This window comes from Lagopus muta, chromosome 3 (assembly GCF_023343835.1).
Source record: "Lagopus muta isolate bLagMut1 chromosome 3, bLagMut1 primary, whole genome shotgun sequence".
In the NCBI taxonomy this organism is placed as follows: Eukaryota; Metazoa; Chordata; class Aves; order Galliformes; family Phasianidae; genus Lagopus; species Lagopus muta.
The window spans coordinates 2,153,021-2,158,490 of record NC_064435.1 but is presented as its reverse complement, the minus strand read 5'-3'; the positions used below and the strand labels follow the sequence as shown (position 1 = coordinate 2,158,490).

Here is a 5,470-nt window from a genome sequence, read left to right as displayed (position 1 = left end):
CTGCCATTATTTCATATTCATCTTCTAGAGAGCACCAGAGGAGATCAGATGCCAAAGAGATGAGAAGGATGACCAGAAAATCAGAGAAGGTGATGTTTACGCTTTACTTAACAAACAATATACTGAACTGTAAAACTCTGAAACTTATTTGTGATTGGGTCATGCAATTATTAGTATTAGCATTAGAATATTAGAATATTAGAATATTAGAATTAGCAATTAGCAATTATTAAAGAGTGCTGAAGTAGCTCAGCTGGGAGAGCGTTAGACTGAAGATCTAAAGGTCCCTGGTTCAATCCCGGGCTTCAGCAGTAGTTTTTCCATAGTTTTGTGGGTTTCAGGTGTGGCTTGTACAACACAGACATGGAATGGAGATGTGGGATAAACTGGAGCCCAGGAATCACCTCTCTCCATCAGGGTGTGCTGGGTGGGTACCGGTGCTGTTAAGGAGACAAACTTGTCTTTAGACTGAAAAAAAAAAACTCCACCTGTGCATTCATCCCTCCTCAAGCCTTCCCAGCTGCACCATTGCTAATAAAATCTGAGCAATGATATTTTGTCATGTCACAGAAGGTGGGAAGTAAGATGTGTCTAGAGTTGACTGGTAAAGGCCTGCATAAGAAAAAGGATCTCCTGGTACAAGCTGTGTTCACTGAAGTGGAATCAGCATTGGTCTGGAGGAAACTGCAAGGATGCTAACTCACTCGCTGTTCCAACTGCTGTCTGCCAACTTGCCCAAAAATAGAAGAATTATCTTTATCCACCAGGACCGCCAAGTATCAGAGTCCCCAGGGAAGTGGTTTTAAGTTGAGGGAGGGAAGATTTAGATTGGATGTCAGGGGGAAGTTCTTTACTTTGAGAATGGTGAGGTGCTGGAACAGGCTGTCCAGAGAGGTTGTGGATGCCCCGTCCCTGGAGGTGTTCAAGGCCAGGTTGGATGGGGCCCTGGGCAGCCTGGTCTAGTATTAAATGTGGAGTTTGGTGGCCCTGCCTGTGGCAGGAGGGTTGGAGATTCATGATCCTTGAGGTCCCTTCCAACCTGGGCTATTCTGTGATTTCTGAGTTATCTTTACTTCTGGACTTCCAAAGAACTAAAAACCCAGCAAAATTCTACTGGCACTTCCCATGAGAATGCTTTACCTGCTAACTGATGAAAAAACCTGGGGAGTTACTCAAATACGTCCTCCTCCAAGTTTACTGTTTACTGTTTGCAAACATGGACACCCAGAAATTGGTGTATGAACAGCAGAAAATAACACAGTGGGAAGAAATGATTTGCCTAGCAACCAGAAATGATTACTCCAATTATAACTCCTAGGCTTTATGGATATCCACATGAACTGCAAAAAAAATCAAACTGGATATTGGCCCTGAGGGGCTACTGATGTCAGAACTGTAATAATTACTACTAATTGTTATTGAATGAGAATAATAGGACATTCCCCGTAGCTAGGAAATGGTCACATGAAAATAAATCAAAGTAGAAATAATTCATTAAAGGTGCTGCCTTTGTTGATGAGACGGGGAGAATAGTAGGATTTACAAAAATGCTGTGGTAAGAACATGGACGTGGATAATTCCAGTAGTGAAGGTAATTCACTCTGCTGCCAGGCACATTTGGTGGGACAAATGTACACATCCCCTTCCCAGTGATAATCACAGATTCAAGAAGAAGATTATAAAAAATCACATGCATAAATTGTTTCTTCCACCGTGCATTTCTCCTAGCAGCTGTCAACCTGAGAGGTAATCCTTGCCGTATTCAATGCCCTACAAATTACAACACAGATTGTACACAGACACCAAGAAATGAAAAAGTGGTAACAGATTATTTTAAGTCCCCCAAACATGGGATTTAAATATTCTTGTGAAGGGTTTTGTTTGTTCCCAGAAATGTACTTCTGAAGCTATGTGCTTATTTTGTCTTAAGGCAGCTTAAATTGAGGTGATTGGGCTCATGGGCTGAAGTATGAGGATGGTCATGGGTGTGACGCTGACCAGTTCTTGTCTCAGAACTGGGCAGGAGAATTAACATTGTGTAATCAATATTAATGGGCACAAATGAACCCTGAAATGTGGTTTTGGTCCTATTAACAGTGACATATAGAGAAAAACGGTTGATTTCATATTGAAACTTTTTACAGAAAACTATTGGACTGTCCTATTGAACAGTCTTTTATAGGAGCCAAACTTGAACTCCTGCTTTTGCAGACTTCAGTGATCTTTAAACACTGTGGAACAACAGCTCTGGAATGAAGGGGAGGGGAAAAAAGTGATTTTACTAAACCCATTAATCAATTGACTGCAGCTCAAATTAATTTTTATGTATATTTCTTCTCACTTGTCAAAACACAAAGCAGATGTTTTAGCAAAAAGCCGTCTATTCAAATTATTATCAAATGATACGAAGGGAAAGCTTGGGGAAAGTCTTTCAGTGGGCAGTTTTTCAGGTGAACATTTATTACTGAGAATTATGCATTGACTGTCTCTGCTTTAAAACCAAGCCTTGGCAAATTTAAATTATATATTGAAAAAAGACCGATGCAAATCCTTGAACATGTTATCTATATTGTTTCTGACTTGTCATTCTTTATCAGGCAATTAAGTGCAACACGACATTTTCTTGACAAAGTAGCTCCATACAGCTGTGTATTTCCCTAGATGAAACACAAAGCAAATTAGATTGCGTGCATCCATAAATCTCAGTGGTTGCAGCTGTAGCGGGGGGGGGGGGGGGGAAGATGGAGAGGAGGGAGTGATGATACGTGGAGATCTACAGAAAAGATCACTATCATCTCCAGCTTAGTTTTGCTGTGTTTTCTTTATTATCACCTTCAATTTAAAAATGATAAGCATCATGTTGCCCGTGATAGTTTTTTCTGTTTATGGATTTCAGTACATGGGTGCCTGTGGAAGGTATGTCACAGCTTTAGATAGCAAGCCACTGTACCTTGATGTGAAACTGATGGGCAAATTGAGACCTCCAGTAATGAAGTAACTTGGATAAAATTAAAATTTTGGGGGAAAAAAGCCAAACAAACAAAAATATGGAGACACCTTAAGTACATTGTGCTACATCATTAAATCTTAGCCCTTCTCCAGGCAGAACTGAGGCTTATGCATCCAAGTCCAGTTCATTAATTCAAAGCTTATCCAACTCACCTGTGTGTGATAAATGTGCACTGGTATTTTGCCAATCAACAGACCCATGATGACCCTGGCAAATGCTAGATTGGATTTTGCCCAGTGCAGATGCAATCACTGTGACCTGTGTTGCAAATCTCAAAGATAGGAGGAATCAAGGAGATTCCAGGCCTCCCCTGGGTCTCTTTTCCTGAAGCAAAGCAGATAAGCCATTTCTCTACATTAGCTGGCAAACCATCTCAGTGCTGTGTTTACATAAATCACAATAAGCCTAATTCAGGCTTATTCAATCATGTGCAAACAGAAATCATCACCAGATGCTCCTACAGACAAGGACGCTGAAGAAACCATCAGCTAATTCAGTCACCAGCTCCCATGATTCCAGATTTTATGTTGGTAAACTTGGGGTAATGGAGCCCAGGAGATGTGAGTAACAAGATTTCGAGATTTCAAGCCCTTCTGTGCATTACAATAGCATGTCAGAGAGCACTTAGAGCAGTGATGTTTTGTGATGAATTACAAGTGCTTTTCACTTATGCTGCTGATATCTGAATTTTATCGCATGCATAATCTATAGTATTTCTCTTAAACATACTATTTCTTGAGGGAGGGAGGTGCTTCTTATTTTTTCCAGAAGGATGTAATTCTGTCAATCTCTAGTTGGATATTTGGAAAAGTTTCTTCTCAGAAGAGTGAAACAGGCTGCTCAGGTCAGCAATAGAGTCACCATCCCTGGAGGAGTTTAGGAAACATGGAGATGCAGAACTGAGGGACATGGTTGAGTGGGCACAGTGGGGATGGGTTGGGGTTGGACTTGTGATCTTATGGTCTTAAACTGAGACAGGAGAGGCTTAGGTTAGATATTAGGAGGAAGTTTTTCACACAGAGGGTGGTGATGCATTGGAACAGGTTGCCCAAGGAGGTTGTGGATGCCCCATCCCTGGAGGCATTCAAGGCCAGGCTGAATGTGGCTCTGGGCAGCCTGGTCTGGTGGTTGGCAACCCTGCACATAGCAGGGGGTTGGAACTAGATGATCATTGTGGTCCTTTTCAATCCAGGCCATTCTATGATTCTATAATCTTGGAGATCTTTTCCAACCTTAATGATTTTGTAAACGGGCATGGTGGTGATGGGTTGACAGTTAGACCAGATGACCTCGAAGGTCTTTTCCAACCATAATGATTCTATGATTCTAATGCAGTCTAGTCTTAATCACAGATATCCATGAACAGATTATTTGGAGTATGGTTTATCATTGCTTTGCATCAGGCAAAACCAAATGTGGAGTAACTCAAATGGCTTTGGAGATTTGTGTACAAAAAGGTGAACAAAGGTGTTGTGTGAAGAAAAAAAAATCTGTGATAACCTTTTTGATAACCTACTCACAGCACCAAAATAACAGATTGAATATCATTAGTTATCATGGGACCATCTCCAAAAAGATTACTCCATCTCCAACCTCTCAGTTTGATCCTTTTAGGAAAATGTGAAATATCACTTCAGGGCTGAACCTGAGGGGGATAAAAAATAATCTAAAAGCCATAGTTTTTTTCTCATTTCTATTTCTATATCCTGAATTTTTTTGGACAGCAGAAGAGTTATGGCATTTTCAGTACATTTTGGGTCATGCAACTTTGTGATGCAATGCATGTAGGCATATACGACCTTACCACCTCTTGAAATTGCCCTGGCCGATTTCACTCCCACTGGCCAGGCAATATTCAGAAAGAATAAGAAGTCATTAATACTGCTAATCAGCCTGCACATAAGGGACATGAAAGTACAGCATATACACAGTACTAACAGCAAACAAAGAGCCCACAGCTTAACTAGGGCAGACAATGCAAAGGCAGGGAAGTGTCTGGGACAAGGGGACAGTTACAACAGAACACACAAATTGACTCTAGTGTTTAGTCCCTGAGACCTCACTTTCCCTAGCCCATCTGCTGTTATGTACGTAGTTTAGGTCAGAAGAAAGAAAAATCCCAGTTTCCCTCAGCAGAGCTAGAGAGGAAAGAATTTGCTTTGTGTTAGGTAGAAGCTAGGAGTGGCTGTCAAGGTTTTTCTCACTTATACCTTGGTTAACTCTGTGTAATTGTAAAGGCACAAAGAAAAACAAAGTTATGTGTCAGTCTCTGCAATTAAATAAACCCATGATGTGTTACATTCAGCAGCCTTCATTAAAAACATTATTAGATGTTAAAATTTGTTCTGTGCTGGATGCCACATGCATTTTATCAACTACAGTCAGAGTAATCGGGCTTTAAAACAGTGAGTTTTAATTTAAGTAAGGAAGCAAACTTGTTTCTTGCCTAGTGGGAGAGGA

The 5,470-nt window shown here is 40.7% G+C and overlaps 1 non-coding gene across 1 annotated transcript; it reads left to right on the top strand.

The window, feature by feature from the left end:
• The first annotated feature begins 238 nt into the window (after nucleotides 1-238).
• TRNAF-GAA (transfer RNA phenylalanine (anticodon GAA)) lies at nucleotides 239-311 on the top strand. The gene has a single exon. It is a non-coding gene; the product is annotated as a tRNA-Phe (tRNA).
• Nucleotides 312-5,470: the final 5,159 nt, after the last annotated feature.